The 13,289-nt window shown below is 33.8% G+C and overlaps 1 protein-coding gene across 4 annotated transcripts in view; it reads left to right on the top strand.

The window, feature by feature from the left end:
- Positions 1–3,598: 3,598 nt before the first annotated feature.
- The window catches only part of LOC128865875 (DNA ligase 1), a 39,331-nt gene continuing 29,640 nt past the window's right edge, over positions 3,599–13,289 (top strand). For 3 of the 4 annotated variants that reach the window (XM_054106266.1, XM_054106265.1, XM_054106263.1), the window contains exon 1: positions 3,599–3,705. The gene's annotated coding sequence lies outside the window, so the exon portion shown is untranslated. Of the gene's footprint in view, positions 3,706–3,769; positions 3,912–13,289 lie in introns of those variants that run through there. The other variant, XM_054106264.1, reaches the window with a different exon arrangement.

Genomic DNA, 13,289 nt, shown 5'->3' with positions numbered 1-13,289 from the left:
CCACTTATTTGCCTTACGCAACTTTCATGGCTTTCTGGCTAATCTTTACTTATTGAGCACTGCTCACATGCCAATTCGACCACATGTTTCCCATGATATTATCGGCACGTGCGACGTTTGTTCTATCAGAGCGTTTCTCAAGTTCGACAACTATAGTATAAGTATTACCAGAACGCAATTTCTAGAACTATTCCCTTGCTGATGACATACATTTTTATATCCAACTGCTCTGCATTTTCATAGAGAAATTTCCTTTGTTTTACCTCAACTACCCCTTTCGGAAAGTATATTCTGATCATTGGATAGGAGACGATATTTTTATTGAGTTGGGAAGTTTGTTTTCCGATCTTTGAAATCCAAGTGATTCATTGTAATATAGGGGGTGTATTTACGGTATTTAATGACAAATAATTAGCTTTTATTTTGAACAAAATTTAATGATACTTCACTATTATTTTACATAACACTGAATAAGTTAGAGTATAGGTACTTTAATTTAAACTTTATCTTAAACAATGTCGAGTTGGAGCCGGCTTTTTCGTATTGTACTATGGCAATAAATTTTGAGGATGTGAAATATGTAACAGGTGTCTCCTAAACGGATAAAATCGTTAGAGTACAAACGTACATAACCCTAAACATTGGGCACATTTCCAGCTCTTACATAAAGAGCAGAAAAAGGTAATACAAAAAAACAATGAAAATCAAAGATGTTTTATTTTTAAAGAAGGTAAAGCCATACGCAGAAGTAAATATATGTGCATACATAAATATGTATGTACGGAAGTACTTTTCACTGAGAGAATCGCGAGAGGCGTTTAGTTTAACCTTCTCACAAAATAGACGAATTGCGCATGACAGATTCGAGGCAACTTAAAAAGCTACAAATAACCATACCAGAAAGCTCCGAAATTTAGAAATCCGTTGTATACAATACAAGTGTAAATGTTTATATTTAAATTTAAGACCTCTTTTAATGCATGCTTCAATGTATTCTATAGCCTCGATTATAATTTTTGCAATTATTTTCGGCGAATTAAATAAAAATCATAATACTCCTGCATACCATTGCTCAATTTTCTTGAGCTGACCTGAAACAAAATTGCTTTCCATAACGGGCATATGTATGTATGTATGTACGTGCTGCCGTAATTATCGAGAAAATGTCGGCTACCATAAATCTACGTGCAAATATCCAAAGAAAACAATTAAATATATAAAAGTATGAAGACAAAGGTATTTGAATAATAAATGTTTATATGGATGCAAGTAAGCATACCCTATATACACATAAATTTGTACAGGGTGTCCGATGGTAGAATTAGGATTCAAAATTAAGGATTCGCCCTAACTGCTGAGTGCATGGGTTGGCAGGGGACCGCGTTCGCTTCGTTATTCGTGCGTTTTATTTAGTATGTGCATATAACGTGAGTGAATATTTTTCTTTTGCTTCTTCCCACACAAATTCAAAAAAAATGTATTATTATGTATATACATTGGTATGTAGTATGTACTTACATACTTATATATATACGAGGTGTGTTCAAAAAGTATCGCGAATTTTGTGTTCTTTCAAAAATTATTTATTTATTCATTAATATCTATTTTGCCCCTTCAAAGTAATCCTCATGAGATATTATGCACTTGTGTCAACGTTTTTTCCAATCTACGAAGCACTTCAAAAATTCATTTTTTTATCTTGTTCAGCTCCTTCTTCGATGCCGTCTTTATCTCGTCAATCGTAGTGTAGCGTCGTCCTTTCATGGGCCTCTTCAGTTTCGGGAACAAGAAAAAGTCACAGAGGGCCAGATCTGGGGAATACGGTGGCTGTGACATCATTAGTGTGTTGTTTTTGGCCAAAATGTCGGGCCCAAGCTACGATGTCTTAGCAGGGGCGTTATCGTGATACAAGAGCCAATTTTTGTTCTTCCACAAATCCGGGCGTTTCTGGCGGATTGCTTCGCGCAAATTGCATATAACTTGCAGGTAATATTCCTTATTAACAGTTTTACCCTGTGGGAAGAACTCATGATGCACAACGCCCCTGTAATCGAAGAAAACGGTAAGCAAAACTTTTACGAAATTGAGCAGTTTTGGTACGAATTCTGCGGCGACCCGTCTCAAGCCCAAATCATTGAAAAAAATCCAATTCGTGCCATTCAATCGATATGTCTAGGTCCTCAGCAACTTCTCTAACGGTGATTTGACGATTGGCCAATACCATTTTGTTCACTTCATCAATTTTTTCGTCTGTTGTTGAAGTGCTCGGGCGTCCGGCACGCTTTTCGTCATTAACATCTTCTCGGCCTTCTGAGAACATTTTTTACCACCGATAAACGTTGCTTTGGTCCAAAGTGGCTTCTCCGTATGACACAGTCAACATTCGGAATGCATCCGCGCACTTAATTTCGTTTCTCACACAAAATTTGATACAGGTTCTTTGATCCATCTTTTTAAATAGGTAAAAATCGAAGACGAGCCGAAACACGTGAAAGCAAAGCAGTTGCCAACAATTAACTGAACATTCAAAATAGCTGAACTCGTCGGCATGAGTGAGAGACATGAGTACAAACATATCGCCCAAAAAAAATCGAAATTCGAATATACGTAACCTGCGATAATTCAAAATTCGCGATACTTTTTGAACACACCTCGTATATAAGTACACACGTACTTACATATAACGGGTGATTTTTTAGCTATTATCTTTGTAAACAGTTGGCTTAAACAGCTGACGCACGTTTCGTGTTTTGTTTCACTGTGAAACATCTTCAGTTTGGTCTATAATTTAACCATGAATTGTCTTACAAACGAACAACGCTTGCAAATCATTGAATTTCATTATAAAAATTCGTCTATTCAGACAAGCCTGCTTCAATTAACGCTTGGAAGACAACATTAAAGCATTTATATGTGAGATACCGGCCGAAACATTGGAAAGAGTATGCCAAAATTCTACTAAGTGGATGGACCATTTGAAGCGCAGTCGCGGTCAACATTTGCAGGAAATAATCTTCAAACATTAAATTATATGGACTTTACTATCGATTTAAATAAAAAGTTCATGCATTTTTCTGAATTTTACGTATTTTTTTTTGAACAACTTTCCTACAGCTCTTAAAAAATCACGCTTTATAAATAAAATCCATAAATATGAATTTTTAACTATTAGTAGGGAGTTCTGTACGTCTGCTATCAAAGTGATAAATCTAAAATGCTTACATACTATATTTGTTTATTATGAAGCAAAAGTTTTAAATTTTTTAAGAGTTAAAGTTTATCTTGAAAAGTGATTAGAAGCAAACATTCAAATCCATTCTCTTTTTCTCTTTTTTATACTTTTCACATTCTTGGCATATTGTCCATCACTTCGTTTTAATACGCTTAACTATGCATCGTCAATGCAACAACAACAGCAACAACAACAACAACAACAATAAGAACAAGACAAGGCCAACAAGATTCCTTCTGTAGGCGAAAAATGGCAAAACGAATTCCTGAGCTTTCACGAGCGCTCGTTACGAGTGTGCATTCGGCACTAATTGCTATAAAATACGGTAACATTGCAAGAACAATCGGTATTCTAAGATATGTTCCCGTAAGGATAATAACATTAAATGACTGCTTATGTATATAAGCTTTTGTAGTAGAGACAAAACTGGCAATTTAAAGTGAAAATTGTTTGCAGATGTTTTTGTTTGTCGGGTGAGTTAGAGTTGATTAAAATATTTTATTTCGGGAATAAGAGTTTTATATTGCTTAATATGTGCGAGTGAATTAAATATTTTTTTGCTATTTAAATAAAGCTTAGTGGAGAAATAGGTGTGAGTTTTTGTTTTCTCGAGTGAGTACATACATAAGAGTGTCTTGAATTCGCAATAACCGACAGACGCCATTGATTAATTTGGCTAGTAAGTATATTAGTACCAATAGTTTGAGAAGTTTGCGAACGTATTCACTTACCTATGTACATACGCATTATTTATTTTGGAATACACAAAGAGAATTTCTGCCTCGTTAATTAAAGAAAATTGTATTATATGTAGAACGTATAAGAAATGTAATCTTTTTGTAATACCTTCTCCGCAAATTTCTAACTTAGCAAATTTATTGAGCCAAATTCATAGCATGAAGCAAGTAAATACCAACAAGTGGCCTCAAGTGTCAAAATGTTTAGCAGCTGAAATATATTAAATTTGTGCAAAAACAACGACTTTTTATATTCATGAAAATATATATACATCCCAAAGTTGCAATGTTTTCGCATGCTCAGGATACAATATTTATTTATACACATTTTCGTTGGAAATGGATCCATTCCATTTACACACACATATTTACATATGTAAGCGCTCAATAATATGTATAAATATACAAGTGCAGCGATTCCTGCTATATTTACATATATTACACACGTATGTAGATATGTACATATGTATGTATAAATGAATGTCGGCTTGTGTGAGGCTTATAGAATCAGCTATGCCCTGAAGCAAATTAGTTTAAATGGACGAGTTAAGTTCGGTATCATGCCTGATCAGTAAAATTTGACAGTTCCACTTCTTATTGACAATATTATTTTAATGTTTATGAGAATTAAAGTTTTTATCGGAACGAAAATTAATTCTTTTCACAGCTCATTAGAAACCTGAAACGAATAAATTCACAAAATTAAAAAGCTTGTATGTATTTCCGTAGTTGAACTATTTGTATTCCACACCAATTTTTCGCCAAAAACCCCTTATACTTGGCGTTTAGACTTTTATTGTGTTTAAGGTGAGTTATAATTGTGAGAACGGCAAACGACAACGAAATTATTCATAAAAGGCAAAATACTATTTGAATGATGATTGATTCATATTACTATTTCAAAGTCTACAGTTGATAAAATGCCAACGAAACGATAGAACATCGGTCGAAATCACAGAAGAAGAATTTCTATGACATCTACTGACGCTCCATTTGAATTAAAGCGCCTACAGTTTCCTATTTGCACGCCTGAGTAACACTGGACGACGGTGAAGGTACCCCGCACGATACTTACCACCTATTCACATACGCCCTTAAACCCACTTAACTAACATCCCTCTCCCTTTGAACTCAACCCGTTGAAACATAGATGTCATGCTAAGTTTGTGCAATCAACAAGTACGAGTAGTTTTCAGTTGAATTTGATTGTTCTATTCACTTAAGTAAGGGTATGAAAGTTAAAAAGTATCTAGGTTGAGTGCACCGCTAATACTACGAATTCGCATTTAATATTACTTTTGCGTGATGTGAACATGAATAGTATGTAATTGGTTTGTCGCAAAATGTTAGCTTTACTCAATTGGGTGTTGGGAAAAAGATACTAAACCTATCTTTTGCAAAACATACAATACTTATGTATGAGTACATATATATGTATATACATATGCATCACAATTGCAAAATTCCGTCCTCTGCTACCGATTAATAGTGACTCCAGAAAATTAAAAAGACAATAAAATTGATAAACTAAAAACTAAGCGATATATGTATGTGTATGTATGTATGAACGTAGTTTCAACTCTCTCCCTCTACGCGATCGTATTGTCTGTTTTGTTGCAAAAGTGACATAATCAAAAAAAAACAATTGAGATAAGATGCAGAATAAAAGCAGAAACGCCTCTCGGCAGGCATTAGAAAACATACGAGTGTTACCACTTGTGAAAAAAGCTGACAATTCGGAGCAAAATCTGCCAAAACATTTAGCAAACGATATGCAGCCAGTTATACAGTTACATACTTATATACATATATATATTTTATTAACTATGCATTTTTATATATAAGTTTTTTATGTATATGTTATATACTTATATGTTTCTTGAGATGACAGATTGGTCGCAAATGAATTTCAGAAGTTCACCACCTTCTCTTGGCAAATTTTTTATAGTAAATCTCATTACATTAGAAATTTTCGCGCTCCTTTATTGGACTCTTATCCATATTATTATTATTTAATAGTACTCTCGAACAATTTACATATAAATAAATATTTGGAATATTAGCTCGCATGGCTTTTAGGTTTTTACGCTTTCATCTGTCCAGAAGTGCGCATCAGCCAACACGTCTTGCGTCAGTAAGAATTTCACTTATTAAATTCCTTTGATTACAAGGAGGAATACATGTATATGTGCTTATATGAATGCATTGTCAATATATATTTTTTCTTCTGATGTGAGTGGGTGTAATGCTGCTCATGATGCGAAGAAATCAGACCTTTCGCTGTAGTGACATAAATCTTATGGTAAGTTTGCCGACATTTAATACGCAGCCACTCAACCATGTTCTTATTACTACTCTTATTTATCTTAATAGTGGATTATATCTCTGTAACTTATTTAACCCTATGTATGTACATTATCTATTTCTTGTTATTATTTAATGTATGTCTAAATTGGAAGGTTGGATTACTATAGTGTTAAAAATAAGTTTTAGTTTGTAATGAATGAGGTTCACTTTTATGACTTTATAAATGGCATAGTTGATTTCGAAACAAAAACAATTTTCCTGTGAAAAAGAAAAAGTTATTCGAGTGGTAATTTTTTGGTGTCTTTTTTTATATGTAGAATAAAGCTGAATAGAAAAAATACAAATAAAACAGAAACAGAAATGTTTAAATATTTGGCAGACCATCAGGGCCATCCTTATGGGAAAGGTGAGCCTGGAGATGTCAGAGTACATATGGTTGAGATGGTCACTACACATTCTGCTCCCCGATTCGGGACATCACGTCCAAATCGGACTGATTCGCAGTGGGGCAGTAATCGCAAGAACAATTATCAGTTGTGAACTGAGTATAGTACCGGTCCAAGAACACTAGATTTTTATCTAGAGATCTAGTAGCTCTTCGAGTATCGATTAGCAGCAGTTGCTTGGAATATTTTACATTTACATTCTCATTCAAATTTTGATAGTCAAATCAAATCAAAACAATAAATTGCAAAAACAAACTACGTTTAAATGTTGTTGTTGCTTTACCCAAGTCCACATCTGCAAATTCGCCTTGTCAACTACCGTAACAACAATCACTAAATTCTCCTGGTTAATTCTCCTTGCCAGTTTCAACTTCAACTTAGCCAGTCTCAGCGACAAGTCCTGGACTAGCGGCAGGAACTGCTGTCTTAAGGTGTTTTCTGGCCACATTTTTTCTTGTCAAATACGATAAGTTTTGCTAAGTATGCATAATCAAACCTCTGTTCGCGTTCTTGTCTAAATTACTCGCCAGTTTGTTTTTGACGTATTTTTAATATTGTACTTTACTTACTTTGAATTGTATACCTTTTTCATAAAAAATGTGTGTCATTTAAAAACTTACTTTTAAAAATTGATTGAATTATTTAAAAAAATGTATTTCATTAAAAATGCTTAAGGTGTAATTTAATTGAATTTTTATGAATATTAATCAAATTCGTCAAATTAGGAACCATTTGAAATTTCCCTCAGTTTAGAGAGAACAGCGAAGATAGCTGATAGACACTACTATCTAGAGAATACAGAAGTTGGGGCATCCCGAAAACCGCCAATTTATTTGTGATAATTCAGTGTCGTCAGGGCAGAAAATAAACAAACCTTTGTGTTTAAATGTATGTATGGGTGAACGATTTATTCTATGGCTCTCCACTCAATTTAGCTACTCTTCGTCTTATTTTTGCTTGCTTATTGTTTGTACTGACTTGTAGCCAGTAATAAACATTTGACGAAAATTCAACAACTGGAGTTAGAGGGTCCTGTATGTATGTATGTAAACATATATAACTACTATTAGGCAATCCGAGGAGTAAAATATATGAGGGTGGAAACTGGAGAATATGCTTCAAATTTCAATATTCTTATACCAGTATATTAAGCAAATGAAATTATTTTTTCAAAAGCATATTGTCATTGTTTCGCATTTTCTAAAGAAAATCATCGGGATTATCGTCGGGAGCAAGAACACGTGTGAAATGAGCGGCCAAATTCTGCGGCCGAATCTCTTATGATGTGATCATATTTGTAATCCATCATCCTTGTAAACGATGGCTAATTCGACGAATGTAAGAATAAGTGTGAAAAGAGCGCACAAAATTCTGCTGTCGATCCCCCTATAATATGACAGCTGAAGTTGCTCTCCCAATTTTGCTTCGGATGCCCAAAACTTGTAATCTACCATCCTCGGCACTGCGATAGGTAGCTAAGAACTCATAAACTCACGATATCTGTTCTTATACCTATTGAAAAAACTTGTTCACTTAGCGGTTGTTCGTAACCACGAATTAGAGGAAGAGCTAAGTCTAAACTGAAACACCTAACAAAGGGTGCACGCGCAATATTCAGAATCATGAGAGGAATCGATTTCGTGATCCACCTGATTGTACCAAAATTGATTGTACGGATAACTCGAGCAAAAATTGATATATTTCAACAAAGCTCGGCACAAAATTATATCCTTTGTATGGGAAATGGACAAAATCAATAACAATTATGAATTTCGCTCAAATTTTGATATAAAAGATTACGATTATTAAAAATTTAGAAACCTCTACCAAACACTAATAAACTTGGGTATACACAGTACCTTTGATTTAAATAATTATGTTTAATAAATGGTTTACCATGAGCACATTTTGAAAAGGTAATGTTCGCAAGTTATCTCACCGCATTTAAGACTCAGCGCAAATGCAAAATATTTCTTTCGATATTCCTTGATGTTATATACTTTTAGTTGACATTTAAAAAAAACTAAAAACTACTATAAAAACATCTCTCTGCATATATCATGTCTCCTAGTCGGAGCATAGGACTGAAAAGGTATAAGGTGTTTCGGATATATTAAAAGTGGGGGTTCCTTGTATTTATCCTGGGATATTAACACTAATGCGGTTTTTTAGTGCGGCATTATGTACCAGTAAAGCTATTGATATAAAAACAAACACCTTCAAAGTTTTAGATTTACCATGCATCACTAAATATACATAAGTAAAGGCACATTTTCATCCATTGAGATATTGTTAATAGATTAATTTTTTACACAACATAAAAGCAAAGTTGTAACTATTAAAAAAAAGTCATTTGATGTTTCAAAGTTTGATCACAAACTACATATTTGGTTACTTATAAAACAATAGTAATTAAATTAGACTACTAGAAAGAAGCGACCATCGTCAGCAATGAATACGTATTTAACAAAGAACTATTTTATTAGGAAAGTTGTAAATGAGTTACTTTGGCTTCACAAACAAAATTTTAATATCACAATACAGCTCTAAAAGGCATGTTTACAGGTTTACATGATTAGAGGCAATCATTTTTAAACATGCATCAAAATATTATTCAAACTTCAGCAGCTGCAATACTGTACTTGATTTATTAGTTCACTTGAATAGAGGCACTATCCAAATAAGAAAAAAAAATGTAACAAATATAGGAAATTTTGTTTTATTACATTTATTATTTAAAGTTTAATAGTTTGTGCTGCTACGTTGATGAATGTATTTGTACAAATTATCCAGATATCCTAATGAAATTTTATACCAGGCCATTTTAATTATTCAAATTAAAGCATTTTTGTCTTCAAACTGTCGCCCATTCTCATAAACTTTGTAGATTTTCAATAATGTTCAGATCTGGGCAATACGTTGGCCATGCTCAAGTTTCAATCCAAGCTTTGACCAAACTTGTAGCGTGTATAGGTGCATTATCTAGTTGGAAAATCCAATTAATAGGTATAAATGTCTCCCGAACCTCGGGAAAAGATGATTCCACCAAAGCTTCATAGCTGTTTGCCGTCGTTTTGTAGTCTTAAATTTTCAATTCGAACGCGCCATAGTACGATATTGCTCCCCATACCATAGCATCACCTTCACCTGTGATGTCGACTCAACTACCTCTCCTCCTTTTTTAAGTCATGGGAATAATAATTATATCCATCCGCCCATCCAGATTGAACTCCTTTTCGTCACTAATACTACTTTTTCCATTCACCGGATCGTTATTTGTAACAGAACTCAAAAATAGAAATTTATTCAAAGGTGTTTTTTTTTGCAATTTTTTATGATTCAAATGTGGTGCTTTTGGAGTAGCCTTTCGAATGGTGAATTTGATGGCTTTATTATTTGCCATTTCTTTATTTTTTGCTATTGGAAGGGCGAAATTTGATGCAATCTGAGGTTAAGATATTGATTTGTCCTTTTTTACGATCTGATAAACCTTTCTGCCTACCCATTTTATTAGAATTAAAAAATTTTTCGAGCAAACACAATGAATGCTTAAAAAAGCGATACTTTTTCACAACTTTAATGGGCAAACACTCGTAATGTAGGCAAACTGAGTGCCTCTATTCAAGTGAACCAATAAATCAAGCACAATATTACAACTGCTGAAGTTTTTCTGCTGCGAAATACCGTTAGATGGACTAACATTTTCATGCATGTTTATGTTCGAGCAAAGTAGAGTCTTACCTTGAATTATCAGAAACCCTTGTGTTGCTATGTTAAATAATTTAATAGCCATTTTCTTCCATAAAAATTATTGCCTCTAACCAAGTGAACCGGACTGTACATAAACTTGTAAGAATAAAACAAAATACATACTCGTATACATGGTCAAAACAGTTCGTCATTTAGATTATGTACCACTGGGAAAGCCACCGTATAATTGTTTTAAAAATAAAAAGATATTGAATTACACTTTAAAGTTTGAGTTAAAAATTACGAGCGCTGAAAAACGCGATTGATGCCACATCATTAAAAACTGATAGTCCTGTGTTTTCCTCTACCTATGTTTTTTTAGATACGCGTTATTCGCAAATACTGTGAAAATGAGCCAAACACTAAAATAAACTTTGATTAATCTAGGCGAAAAGCTACGAGTATTGCTTATAAACAGAACTATAAAGGAAATCAGTGAATTAGTGTTGTTCCCGAATATCCATTTCTAGCTTAATAAGTCGTCAGAGGAGCGGGAGCACAGGTACTATCAATCCGCGTAAACCTGAAATAATAAAAAATATTGCGTGGGAAGCAAAAACTCTATTATCGGCAATCGCTGGAATAGTGAAGGATATGGCTGAAATCTATGTATGTACGCACTCGTACTGTTCGTGGAGTGTTGCAGAGTGTTGTCGGGTCAGTTATGATGGCCGAGTTTACAAGAAAATCTCTTGATAAACAAGGCGAACTAAACAAAGCTTATATTGTTTGATGAAGAGCATACAAACAACTCAAATGTTTTTTGTGATAAAGTTATCTTCACGGATGAGAGTAAATTTTGTGTTTATCAGTTCGATGGTTCTCTTTGGTCTGGATACAAAATACATAAGCACATTCATACTACGATTGAGCACGGCTGTGTTGAAGTTATGTTGTGGGGATGTACCTTCTGCTGAAATATGAACGAGACGTTATCAATAAAACGGTCCGCGGATGACATATGGCAAAAATAAATCTTTATTTTTTGGTAGGAATGTTATAAGCTTACATGGCAAATTTCAGCGTGATATGTCACATAGTTTGTTTTCTGTGCTGCTGTAAACAAGTCAAGCTCGAGTGTATTCTTCGAATTTAACAATGGAAATTCAAGTTGAATAAAGAATTTGTTTGAAATTTTGTTTTCCAACAAAATTTCGGCTTCGTGTTTTCCAGTGGTACAAATCGTTCAAAGAGGGTTGAAAACTAGCCTCATGAACGTCGTCCAGCAACATCAGTAAACGACGAAAACATCGGAAAAGTAAAGGAAATTGTGCTTGAAAATCGCACAAATCGCAAAATCGGTTAACGCTGAATATTATTTAGACGTTTTAAAGCGTTTGCGCGAGAACATTCCTCTTAAAAGGAAGGAATTGTGGGACAACAAGTCATGGTTCTTGCATCACGATAATGCACCAGCTCACACATCACGTCTTGTTCGCGATTATTTGAACAAAAATAATGTTAATATCGTTCCGTAAGCACCGTATTCGCCTGATATGGCTCCATGTGACTTTTTCCTGTTTCCCAAGCTCAAGTTGCCGCTCCGTGCAAAACATTTTGAGACAATTGAAGTCATAAAAGAGAATTCGAAGAACACACTCGAGCTTGACTTGTTTACAGTAGCACAGAAAACAAACTATGTGACATATTACGCTGAAATTTGCCATGTAAGCTTATAACAGTCCTACCAAAAAACGAAAAATTTATTTTTGCCATATGTCATCCGCGGACCGTTTTATTGATAACGTCTCGATCATATTTGAGCAGAAGGTATGTCGATGAGAGCTTGCGTTTATAGATAATATAATAAAATTAATAAAATATTTAAAATAAAAATGAATAAACTTAAATACGAAAAGTTACACGGAAGCTTGGCATTGAATTTGATTATTATTTTCTGTAGGAAAATGACCCGAAGCATACAGACGAAATCGTTCGCTTGTGCATCGTTTATAATATACTTCACACTTAGAACACTCCACCCCAATCAAAGGATCTTTATCCCATTAAACATTTGTTAGATCATTTGCGTAAAAGGTTGTACACCCCATAACCTCAATGAAGTTGTATTGTAAAAATGGATTACGTGGTAACAAAAAGGCTTCTACATTAAATACTGAACCGACTACAAGAAATCCTCAAAAATATATATAACATAGAAACTATTAAAAAAAGGATTTCAATTGAATCATACACTACTCATATTCTTAGTGACGAATACTTTTGTCCACATGACATAACATCCACATTTCTTTTTTTGTTATTTTTTCGAAGCGAGTAATATGGTTATTTTAAAATTAAATTCACCATTAAAATATTTGTAAAAAATCTTAAATTTTTAGTTTGCAATTGCGGATACCTCAAGAAGTAAATAAGCCAAGTGGTTATAACTGTTGACTATGTGTGCATGTCAGAGCTGGGCGATAAGGACTACGACTAAAAAATTGTTATAAAAAATTTAAGAATACCCTAGTAAAATTAATACATTCGCTGATCGAATGAACTGGCATTACGATTACAGCGATTGTAATTGTGAAAAAGTCGACTTTACGATTATTGTTACCGTAATCTAATCTCGTGGATGACTAATCACAATGAAGGATTACTTTAGTTGTAGTGCTGTATTTTTTATTTAAGGATTACTATAATCGTTGCGAAGGATTGCTTTTACAAAATATCGGTAAAAATCATTGGCATTAAATTACTTTCTTAAGTGAATTTAATAAGCTTTTTTCAGCTCAACGCTGCCATCTTTATATAGAGCCATATTTTAAATGAATTAGAAAGCTTGAATATTAACACAACAACACAAACAAT

The sequence above is a fragment of the Anastrepha ludens genome, chromosome 6 (genome assembly GCF_028408465.1).
Source record: "Anastrepha ludens isolate Willacy chromosome 6, idAnaLude1.1, whole genome shotgun sequence".
Taxonomy (NCBI): Eukaryota; Metazoa; Arthropoda; class Insecta; order Diptera; family Tephritidae; genus Anastrepha; species Anastrepha ludens.
Note: the sequence above shows the minus strand (reverse complement) of the source record. Positions and strands in the feature narration are given on the sequence as shown.